Here is a 12,707-nt window from a genome sequence, read left to right on the forward strand (position 1 = left end):
CATGTTGGACCAGAAGATGGTCTTACCGTTTACCCTCAAGTGGGATGGATTTTCAGCAATGTTTCCACTGTCAAGAAATCCAGGCCTGCGCTGTGGGAGACTTCAGCTTCAACAACTTCTTGCTAAAGCGAATCTTTCCATTCCCATACACACACACACACACACACACCCCCACACGCAAACATATACATACACACGCACACACTCATATACCTACGCTGTCCGGTGCTCTTGCTGCTGAGTGGCGCTCCATATTGGGCTCTGAGGAAAACATTTTCAACTTAGCTTCTTTTCCCCACAGGAGTGGATGGCTTCCCAGCATGAGGAAAAAAAATAAAAAAATAAAGTTAGGCCAAGCTGAACACTTACACTATAAGCCTGACATCGTGGGGGAAACAAACCATAAAACACCAAACACTCCACAACCCAACAAAGACCAATAAAGGTTTCAACAACTGCAGCACAAACACTGAGCAGCAAACAAATCTGGCAGCTCTCAGGCGTTTTTCTTTTCTTTTCCTCTCTCTCTCTCTCTCTCTCTCTCTCTCTCTCTCTCTCTCTCTCTCTCTCTCTCTCTCCTATTTCCATTGAGATTATTCTCTCGTTGCCTCTTTAGGCTGCTGCCCAGCAGTGACCAACTGCATTATTTATTTGTTTATGTGTTTTCGCCAAGTGTATATGTGTGTCTGCTGCTGCTGCAAAAAAAAAGAAAAAGCAAATGCATGTGTTGCTGCGACTGACAGGATGATTAATAGGATCTCCACTAAGGGATGGGGGCATAGCGACGATCACGGGAGGAGGTGGGGGTGGTGGTTGCCGGGTGGGATTGTCGGCAACACATCAAAAACAACAGTACTTCCCAGGGTTTGCCACCACTTCCTCTGTAGGACCCCCCACCCCCCTCTCCTTCCCTGCACCCTCACAGGAGTTGCTGCACAGAAAACACACAACCCTGGGGTGGCTCGACGACGGGGGGGCAGAGAAGGGGGGGGAAGAGTTAATGAAGAATGTCTTTAAGACATGCTCACCCAGAGTACCAACTGAATAATTAGTTGGACTTCTGCACGAACAGCAGAGTAAGAAGGATGAAGGAAGGGAGAGAGAGGTTTGAGAAATACACGGGGAGGAATATCAATGTGCATCAGAGCTGCGTGTTGTTTGTCGAAGGGGCACAGCAAGTGCTGAAGCGGCAGATAGCTCCATGCACAACCTGGACAAATATTGACGTTGGACATTTTTCAATTATGACAGCTCAAAAGAAAAGATATGCAAGCATTTCCAACAGAAAAGCTTTGCAGAGGGCGACGATGAAAATGAGAAGGAAACGGAGAGCGAGCGAGAAAATAAGTGGGAAGCCACTGGTAAAGAGGCAATAAAAAAATAAATAAAAAAAACAGAGGGAAGAAAACGCACTCAACCTAAATGAAGTTGTACCAGTTACCGTGCCTTATATGAAATAACTACATAATATTAAGCTTGGGATCGATCCCGATCTCTAAGAGAGTTCTCAGGGTGAATGGCTGGTTTAGAGTGACGCGTTGAAAGACTGCCCTCCTGTGTCAAATGCACAAACACATGTTGTACAATAACCTCCGTCTTTGTTGCTGTCTTTCAACTATTTTTGACCAGAGAAGTAAAAATGACTTTGTGTGACCGTATGATTTTTCAGACAAAATATCAGCATAAAAAAAAAGTGATGGAGTGGAGTTGTGTTAATCAATGTTACGTCACAACAAACAGGACTTCTGTCACCATCCAAAAGCATCCACTTTATGTTAACTGACCAATATAAATCGCCACATGAGTGTGTTGCATGTGTGTTTGCTGACTTGCACATAGTGCAACCTCTGGGGACAGTCAGCTGCTTCCTCAGCAACCCTCAAAATATTAAAAGATGATTGAAAATGCATGGATGAAATGAGACTAACAGAGGATGGATGTACAGTTTTTGTTTCTACTGCCAGGAAGGTTAGGGGATGCTAACAGCACGTGCAATAAACACATTTTACACGAGTGTTTGTGTGTGTTCCTATTTCTTAACCCTGAGAGATGAAAGAAACAACCAATTATTTTAACAGGCCATCATTCTTCTCTCAAGCTCTTTTCCAAACAAAGCTGGATGTCAAATCTCGGAGAAAAATTTTATTGCAACTGCGTGGGACACCCACACGACTTCTGGACTATCTCAGATCGAAATTTACTGACATCACACTGTTGCCGTTTGCACGCTCTATCCCCTTTTCCTCATCTCATATCCCCAACTTGTTTATTTAGAGCAGCAGTTGCTCAATCGGACGCCGCCGCGACAACGTCAGTCTGTGCATTGATGTTTGAATGCTCATCACTGGAAGGCTTTTATTTTAGCGGCGTGGTTTCTGTTAACATTGTTCTACAATAGAGCTCATCTGTGAACCAAATGTGTCGCACTGTGCGGTGGGAAATATTCAGCCTCTCTGGAAGAACTAATAAAGTGTGTCTGACAAGCGGATCAAAGATACGCACTGTCGTCACATTTCATCTTCATAAGCTCATAAATGTCACGCGATGCAGTAAACTGCTGGTCAACTTGTCGTTATGTGTCAAGTACTTCTTTTTTCCGCCCCTCTCTGCATCATCACATCACATGTACTTCTGAAAAGAGAATAGCAGAGTAACGGTTTGAAGTTGTCGTTGGGGAAAATGCTGCTGTGAGACACTTAGCAGTATGCGACCTATTAGCGAGACAACTGAAGACATGTTGGCACATCTCAGCTGTCAGAGTCCCGTCAAACGTTGTGCCCTCCCATCTGTGTAGCTCAGTAGCCTCACTCAGTACAGCGCTTAAGTTTCGAACCGCCATTCATTCGTATTTCAGATTTTTGTGTCGTCTTTTCAAGCGGTCTTGATCTCTGATCTCCATCCAAGACTTTTGGAGTCGTTTACAACTCTTCTGTTCAGTCCTCGAGCTCTGACCATAGCAACACCTTGTGCAGTATGTGCTAAAAAGCTCATGGAAGTGAACAAGTGAACAAAGCGATTGTTATGTCTAAGGAAACCATTGTGGTTTGTTGGAGCTGAGGTTGTGGGAGTTGCAGTGGCAGCATGGGGGAGCAAGGATCCTTTTAAGGGCGAGTACCAGAAGTAAGAGTTTTGCACATAGTTGAGCCTATTTTAAGTGCTAATTAATCCACCAAAACTGCTAAATCTCAACAACCCCGTTTGCAGTGTTAATTGACAGGAAGTCAAGGTTTAAGCGAGCGGAAGGTGGTTGCTTTAGGAACCTCAGATTTTCATCTTTACATCTTTGACGATGATTTGGTTCTGTCGAAGTCTTGAAAGCTACTGAGGTTTAGTGGACTCTGAAGGGGTTTGGAGTTGAGCAAAAAGTGGCTGCAACAAGACATAACTCCTGTAAGTTTGAGGCTGTGGTTGTCAATTGGACACAGGTAGACTCCTCTGCCAAACTCAAGGGTCCATCTGCCTCAAAAGAGGAGCTAGTGTCCCTTTGTCTTGTTCGGTAGCAATGGTGGGATAACTCCAGGATGCATCGGAGTGTAAATCGGGAGAGGATATGCATTTCACTCCTAAATCTGTTGTGCTCTCAACCTGTTCTCTGATAAATAAAGGTAGACACACACACACACACAGGTACACAGTGTCGTAAACTGACCTGCTGTACAGCACTTTGGAGGAAAATTCTAACTTCTGTTGAGAGTTCTTAGAAATAAAAAAAAAAAAACATATCAACCCAAATCACTGATGTCAAAAATTTTTATAGTCAGTGTCAATAACTTGTGTCAGCCCTATTTAAAATAAAGAGCTGTCTGATTTCTGTTCGCTATGAACGAACCTAAACTTTACAGCAGTTACACAGTTAAAACCATTAAGTTGTTTTTCACCACTCCATCTTGGAAAGCAAACTATGACAGCATGTGTGACTAAAAGAAAAAACACACACACACAAGGACAAAATGTTTTTTCACTAAGCTGGGTCCCTAAGAAAGTTTCCATGAGATGATGAGCAAGAGATTTCCCCCCCGCCCCAAATCTGAATAAATCCTTTCAGAACAGACTGCCTGGGATTTATCTTTCAGCTCTCAATACAGACGAGTCAGCCTCATTATGCATACATGTTTTTTTTTTTCCTCCCTTCCTCTTCCCTTCCTCTACTTGAGACTCAAAGAGCAAACTGCAAAATATTCAAAAGCAAAAAAAAAAAGATCAAAGCAATTTCAAAAAAATATGTTCACAGTGCTTGGCCGCTCTCGTTCCCGGCATGTGAGGTTTGCTGAATATAAGTCCATTTGCACGTACTGGAAGACGGGTGGCGATGTGTTGGCATCGGTCATCATTTCCGTGTCACTCACAGACAGGCCAGCTGCTCTGTTTCCTCGCATTTGCAACTGGTTGCTGTCTTGTTCCCCAGTGGGCTCCGACTGGCTGCCTGCCCACGCAGAGAACTCAAGACTTTCCTTTAGAGTGTGCGCAAGCTGAAAATCATTTCTATCTTTGTTTGATTCCTCTGACCATTTGGGGTCAAGACAGATGAGACGCCATGTAAAAGGTAATTGTGTATACGTGTCTGCGGGGGTCAGGGGGCGAGGGGTCTCTCTGCTCCTAGGTGAGCTTATCCAGAGGATCTGTTCTACTTCAAGAGGGGAGAGGGCTCTGATAGGAATGGAGTGTGCCACACACTTGCAAGGAGACACGCACACGGCCCGGGACTTCGTCAACCTTACCTACCGCTGAGTGTTTAAGCTCCCCCGGTCCAAAATCAGAGCTCCAAAAACAAACTCCACTGGCTCTTCTGATTGGTGCTGACGAATGCGCTTTGCGCGCCGCTCTCAGGTAACGTCTGCTGCAAAGGATCCGACAGTCCGTCACCTTGATTTTGTACGAGACAGACTGCGTACGAGTGTATGTTGCCTGTCAAAGCGTATAGCAGAAAGTCAGAACATCATGTTTGTTTCAGATCTGCAAAGACGAAAGAAATTTGCGACGGAACAAAGAAGTCGTCAAGAAGACAACGGAGAAACAAAAGAACCTTTATTGGGGGGGAGGAGGCCCATCTATTTATTCAAGCTGGTTTGCCCCAGCTTTAATTAATATGCACTTTGTTTCTTAGTAGACAGTGGGCAGGGGGGCTGAGGAGGTCTTTATGCCGATCGCCACCATTTTGAGTTAGCAAAGCCAGTGGGAGTCGAACGGCAAAGCCTGTCGGATTATTATTTGAGTGTCAAAACGGTTGGAGAGGGAAAGGCAGCAGAAAGCCGGTGATTAACATTCCTGCCACCTTGTTGACTGAATCTCCCAGACTAGGTTTCATCTACCTCTTGGGGCTTAGCGGCACTGCAATACATATTTTTAGAAATTAATATGACAGAGGAACACATGGCAGTACATGGCTGTGGAGTGAGAAGAAAAGGATATGTTGGGACTTCTAATTTTGTTACAAATAAAAAATATTTCAAAAATATGATGTGAATGTGTATCCTTCCCCCTGAGTCAATAGTCTAAGCATTTCACTCTGCAGGGACAGCTGCAAGGCTTTTAGTGGCATGTTTCTTACAGGACTGTACATCTAGGGATATTATTTTTGCCATAATGAACTTAATCCTGACATATGTGAACATCACTACAAGTCTTTCCGCTGTATACTCTCAGTGACATTACAGTCTGGACTTTGACTGCGCCTTTAAACTCTGTTTTCATCTTTAAACCACTCCATCATAGCTCTGGATGTTTTTTAGGGTTCTTCTCCTGCTGGAAGGAAAACCTTTAACTCGGTTTCCGTTCATTTAAAGTTTCCACCAGTTTTATATACAATATTCTTATCAACTATAACCAGCTTCACATTTTTTGCCAAAAAAAAAAAAAATCTCCACAAGATAATATTTTCACTACCACGTTTCGCTCTGGTAACGTTGGGTTCAGGATTATGTGCAGTGTTAGTTTTCCTCCATACATAGTCATAGGACCTTCCACATGTTTACTGTTGCACTGGATAGTTGAAATATCATAGGATGAATAGAAATGCATGCCGTTTTTTTTTCAGATTATTACAAAAATCGCAACCACTTTACATTCTTCTTATATTTATAGGCATAGATTTCTTTGTGTTTTTAAATTATTCTGTGAATTTGCAATGAAATATATTGACTTTTGTAGTTGTAATGTTACAAAGAGAGAAAAAAAATCAAAAGGGGATGAATACTTTGCTGAGTACTGTGAAAAATAAGGCTGACCACCAAAGAGTAAAATAAAACCTCAGGCTTGCAGAGGTTTTGGAGCTTAAAAACTATGCAAATATGCAAGAAAACATCTTGCCAATGCTTGATGTTTAACTCTATAAACAAGAGGGGAGACAGAAAAGTAAAAAAAAAATGGCTCTGAAGACCTTTTCCTACACAAAGCTTTGATTATTGAAGTCGGGATCAAGTACCACATGGATGAGTGCTCCCGATCCGTATTTTATCACAGAATAGAGAACGAGCAGAGAGAGAAGCAATCTAAACTGCTATCCTGAGTCCTTGCGAAGATACAGGATATGTGGAAAAAAGGAGCACATGAGATAGAGTTGTCAGCTCTCTTTACTCTTTCCTCCTTATTTTCAGTCGTGAACAGAGGACCACACACTGAGCTGAGGGCAGGTCATCGGGGTGTACGAAGGAAACGGTTGGAGCAAGAAGGGATTTGTCTGCTGGACCCTTCTATGTCTGGTGATCCTTTATGCTACTGAACAGAAGGGCCGCAACACAAGGCCCTCATATTTCAACTGACTAGTATGATTTACAGTGCAGCCAAAAAATACATTTAAGATCAAAACAGCGCTCTAAATTAAACTGCTACTTACTAATCTGACATAAATTCAACCCCTTGATACATAGGGAAGGATAGAAAACTAATTTATGTTTCCCTGAAGAAGTGTTGGAAACAGACAACATGGACATTGTACTTAAGCAGATATTAAGACTCGTTTTTAGAATAATCTTAAGTAATTATTTTTGGTAACACTTTATTCGAAGGGGTGTGTAAAAGACTGATACGACACTGTCATAAATACGACATAATACCTGTCATGAACACGAAGGAGTCTTTATGCATGTTTGACAGGTGTCATGAAGTGTCATTCGCTAAATAATGACACTTTTAATGCAAAGTTGGCACTTTTAATGGAAGGTAAATTCTGAAAAATGGAAGGCACATCATATGTTACATTGTTACCACCTATCAGAATTGCTATCAAAGCAAGACACAGTAAAAGTGTGACATGCTTTTATTTAAGAAGGTTGGATTATTGTAATGTATCGATACTAGTCTGTGTAAGAAAAACAAAACAAACAAAAGAATCTGTCTCAGAGTTGCAGTTCATCCAAAATCCTCGATGAACTGCAGGGTTCTGGATGAACTGCAGTTCTTCAATTTTAAAGCTAAAGTCCTAACACTAGTGCTCAGATGAAGCCACCTCAACCAAGCGTTGAGCTCCACACAATCTTTATGTATTATAAACCCCGCATGTTCATAGCCAACAATGCTTTTAACAATGTACAGTCTGGACTTTACCACAGTCATGACAGGTTCTTTCTCATCTTTTCTTTTTACAGTTGCTCCATCCTGATTGGTCCTCTTCAGTTCCACGGGCACATGTCCATTTCCCTGGCAACTTAACACTCAATCACGACGACTACACATCTGTTTCCCTGGCAACACTCGCAACTATCCATTTGTTTTCTCGCCACAAGAGGTGAGATCCTTCAAGTTCTGACCAGAATTTAATGCCACAAAGCATAACCCGTTGCAAACCCTTGTTGTTTAATGCAATGTTTTGCTTATCCCTTATTGTACTCCTCACTTTATGCTTCAATATATACTTCATGTAATCATGTAGTCCAAAATGCATTTCCAAATACCTGATCAAGTATAAATGATGTAGACTCCACTGAGACCTGGCGTGTTTCCAGAAGTAGGACTATGCAGGGAAGGCAGATTTTTTTCTCTTTTTAAGAATATAAAAAAAAACTGCGCATTTACTACTTTTATGCTATATAAAAGTAAAGTATTACTACTTTTATAATCGGTAGTAAAAACATTACTATTTACTTGATATGTTTGTAATATCAATTTTTTTAATGTGATACGTACATTTTACTATTGTTTTCACAAATTTTATGTTTGAAGATAAATTCCTTTATATTTCCATTGTTTTTCCCTGTATGCACTTCAAATTACTTTGTATATAATTGGTGCTCTGCAAAATACCTTTCCTTGTCTAGACTTGTGTAGTAACACAAGGTTAACTTCTCGAAAAAAAAACATTGCCAAAGAATAATCACATTTTCAACTTCACGTGGACTTGAGCAAGAAGCTATTCCATCATAAAAAAAAGAAAGCCGGTAGGAATTTTTCCCAAAATATGACATGGGGAAAACAATATTCTAATGATACAAAGACTGAACCCTTCAATTGCACTTCTCCATTTTACCTAAAAACAAAATCAAGTAACAAACCTTTCAGCCACAGCACTTCACAGTCCATTAAAAGAGAGCAAGTTTCATTCTGCTGGGATCTTTCAAAATTCACAGTTCTCAGGATTTCAGCAAGAAAACCAAACCCAGAGAAAATATCACAGCAGCGAAGTGAGGAAAACTCTGCAGAGTGAGCCAACTGGAGTCTGCACTAGGCCATGACAGCACATCTGTCATCCCATCAAACCAATATTTACCCCGGGAGCCAATGTAAAACTCATGAAACCATTTTTAATTATAGATACTATTTACCGTTTCTCACACTGAGATGCTGCTGGGAAATGCAGCAGACAAGCAGAAATATACACTGAAAACTAACTATCTCCTTTTCCATAGCTATGTGTGAGTGCATGTGTGCGTGTGTGTGTGTGTGTGTATAAAGTCCCCCTCCAGTCTAAATGACCTGCTGACAGATGAGCTGATGGTCGTCAGTGATGATGTGCAACCCAATGACACACTCCCCCCCCCCGCGCCGTTGCCACCCGTCCCATCCGCCGTTCCTCTCTCCTTCGCTTTAGCTGTTCCTCTGTGCTGCGCTGTGCGCTGCGGTAGGTCAGTTAGGTAGAGGCGCTGAGCAACAGAGCTAAAGACAGAGCAGCAAAGAGTGAAAGGGGAGACTTTTACTATCACCAGTGTTTCAAACTCCCTGACCACCCTTCGTCTTCCTCCCTCCCCCCCGCCATCAATGACTCCTCAAATATCATGTCTTTTCGGCACACCTGAGCTCTCCTCATCGTCTCGGCCCCTCCCTCTCTCCGGTGATGCTTCAGTTCATCTCGGATCTTACTCGGCTGATCTCCCCCGCCCCCTGCCCGTCTCTCCCCGTGCAAACCCCTCCGCTCCTCATTTGCTCCTCTCTCTTTCTGTTCCTTTTTGGTCTGAATGGACTCACGCTGGGCTTGGGACTGTTGGTGGAAAAGAAGGGGAGAGAGGCCAAAAGAGCGAGGAGGAGAAAGGAGGGAGAGCGGCAGGCCTCCGGCTCTCTGAGGGAGAGTGCACCTGGATGGGCAGGCTTCCTGGACACGCTGTGAGGGGCTTTTGTCCTGCATGTCAGCAGCCCTTCTCTTTTAATGGGGCCCGTATATCATCATTCTGATTATGGCAGATGACTGGGACCTGGGGGGCATTAAGGGGCGAATGGGAAGAAACATTTATATGTATGCGTGTGTATGTGTGTGTGTATGCGTGTGTATGTGTGCGTGGACAGAAAGAGTGTGTCTTGAGAGAGGTGGATATGGCAAGGTTTGGGGGATAGAGGCTTAAAAACACAGGGATCCCCAAATCCCCCATCGAGTGAAATCCTAGCACTTAACCCAGCTACAGCATTGTTTGGTACCTTGGGGAATTTTTTTTTTTTTTCTGGTTAGTTTTAATGGACTCTCAAGCTCTATAAACTCCTCTCCCAATCCATTCACTCAAGATTTTCTTAGATTCTTGTTCAGAAGGAGAGGTTGTTCACCTTCTCTAGGCTCTATATATCTATCCCCACTCAATAAATTAGGTAGTTATTGTAACATCATTTTATTTTGGAAACTTTTTCACTAAGTGAACCACTTTATATACATTAATTACACAAATTGATGTCTAGAAGCCTTTGTTTATGTTAATAATGGTGATTTTTTATTTTTTGCTTAAAGCTAAATAAAACATTTAAAATTAGAATATTACATCAGATAATAAAAACATTTTGTGGGCTTAATGAAAAAAAAAAGAATAGCAAATTTAAAAGTAATAATACATCTTCTGTCATTTTATATACACTGTGCTTTATTTCATACATATTTATAGCAACACCAAATATAACCAGCATAAAGTATAGTTTTTCAATTAAAAATTCACGCATTAAGGGAATAAAGCTGGTAGTGGAAAACTGTGATAAAATGCATATTTGGGAGCTGAATTTTCTCAGCCACACTCAGGTTTTCACAACTTAAATGAAACCTGCCCAACAACATGAAGCAGGTGAAAAAAATCTCAAAAACAACAGGTATTGTCTTAAATAAAGGAAAAAGGAAACAAAGTAATTTAAGTATCAGTCTGGAAATGATTACAAAGACATTTCTAATAAAAAAAACGGGGAATCCAGCAAAGCACAATGAAAATCATTATACACAAATGGTTCACCGTGGTGAACCTACCTAGCCAGAGCAGCTCGCCTGCCAAAATTAGAGCACTGATGACTTATCCAGCAGGTCACAAAAGAGCCCAGAACAACATGTAAAACACTGCAGGCCTCAGTAAAGGTCAGTGTTCATAATTTTTTACAACTGAGTGACTGGGCATCCATGGGAGAGTTCCAGGGCTGCTGAACTAAAGAGACTTACCTACTAAATAAAACATGTTGATAATCCCCAAGACTTTTAGGAACATAACGTGCTAATGACACAAAAGTGGAACTTTTTTTTTTTTTTTGGGGGGGGGGGGGGGGGGGGGGATGTGTGTCCCATTACATCTGGCATAAAAACGATAATTGTAGTAAAAGAACATAATGCTAACATGTAAACATGGTGGTGATAATGTGATGTGCTTGGTCTGCTTTGCCTCTTGAGGACCTTAAATGATTTTCACATTACCGATGGAACCATTAATTCTACTCTTTCCCAGAAAATCATGAAGGGGAATCTGTCGTCGCCAGTTTGTGACCTGAACTGGTCCCCCACCCCTCTACTTTCCTTTCTCTTGCTTTTACTTTCCAACATTTATCGTCTGGTTGCTACTGACAAGGCAATTATCTGTTAAATATAGAAGACCAAAGAGCACTTTATTTAGGAGGGGAGCAGCACCCGTTACATTTAGCAAACGGCTTTGCTGCCTAGCCTCTTTCTCCTAGCATGCCGCTTTCTGCGTCTCTTTACTCAGACAGTTCAGACAGCAGGCTGCCTCCCTCCACGGATGATTTTACAATTTCTAATCCTAATCACCACTTTAAAAAAAAAAACACTTAGAAACACTTATCACAGTGCACAGAGCCAAATATAAACATACTGTACTTCTGCGGCAGCACGTCCAGGCTTGCGTGCAACTGTTCTTTAAACGATTTAGAAAGTTTGCACGTTAAAGCTGTTAAGTCACCGTGCGCCCACCTTTTCCACTGATGAAACATTTTGAGTGTTAAGTGTTTCATCACTTCACTTGGGGAGGACCTGATCTAACTCACCCGCGGTTTAAAGAGTGTATCCATGCTTTTTAATGAGTAAGGACTGAGAGCCCTCCATTCATGGCATGGTGACACATGACAGCTGAATCGAGGTGCTGTAAGAGGGTCAGTTATCCTTACCGAGTTAAACAAGATTCTGCAGTGTCTGCAAAGTGTGGAAAGTGTGAAGACACAAATGTCCATCCTTACCATCGCTGACATTTCTTGAAATCAACAAGTGTGTGTGTGTGCGTGTGTATGCGTGTGTGTGTGTGTGTGCGTGTGCGTGTGTGTGTCTGCACCTGAGCTCATTTCCCTCAATTAGACAGAAGCATCAACACATCATAATTTGACCTGCAGAGCTGGGCAGCAAAACTCAGGTTTAATAGTGCTGCTAATAAAGATGGAAAAATAAATAAATCAAATGATTATGTTACGGCAAGAACATGATCTCCCACTGAAAAATTATATATATATATATATATACTGGAATTTAAAAAACAAAAATGTATAGATTCCTTTTCCAAAAGCCCGGGACACACTGTTAGAGACCATGGCATGAAATGCTAAAAAAAAGAAAAGAAAAAGAGAAAGAATAAGGCAAAATCTATAAGATCATTCCATAGATGAGATATTAGCTGAGTCTAGTTGACGAAAAGAAAGCACAGAGAACTCAGGACTATTCAGAGAGATTAGGCAAGAAGGAATGGTTAAAAAAAAAAAAAAGCTGCTCTCTGTAACGTTTTTGAAATGTTACAGGAAAGGACAAGTTGTGCTACTGGCAAATGACATTGGACATAGTAAAAACAGCAAGAGTGTGGTTATGTTAAAAACAGTTGTTTCTTCACAACTGGATTACTTTTTCCACACACACAAAAAAGAAGTACTCAAAGTAATTGATGGAATTTTCTAAAATCCCCATCTTCACAAAAAAAAAAAAAAAAAAGGGAATTTTTTTTTTTCAAAGGGTGCCAATAAATTTGTCGTTCTCTGGCTTTTTTTTTTACTCATGGAAAAAAAGCTACTATCAGCGTGATGACGAGCCACACATGGCCAAAGCCGCAACT

The sequence above is a fragment of the Poecilia reticulata genome, chromosome 7, assembly GCF_904066995.2.
Source record: "Poecilia reticulata chromosome 7, P_reticulata-male-v2, whole genome shotgun sequence".
Lineage (NCBI taxonomy): Eukaryota > Metazoa > Chordata > Actinopteri > Cyprinodontiformes > Poeciliidae > Poecilia > Poecilia reticulata.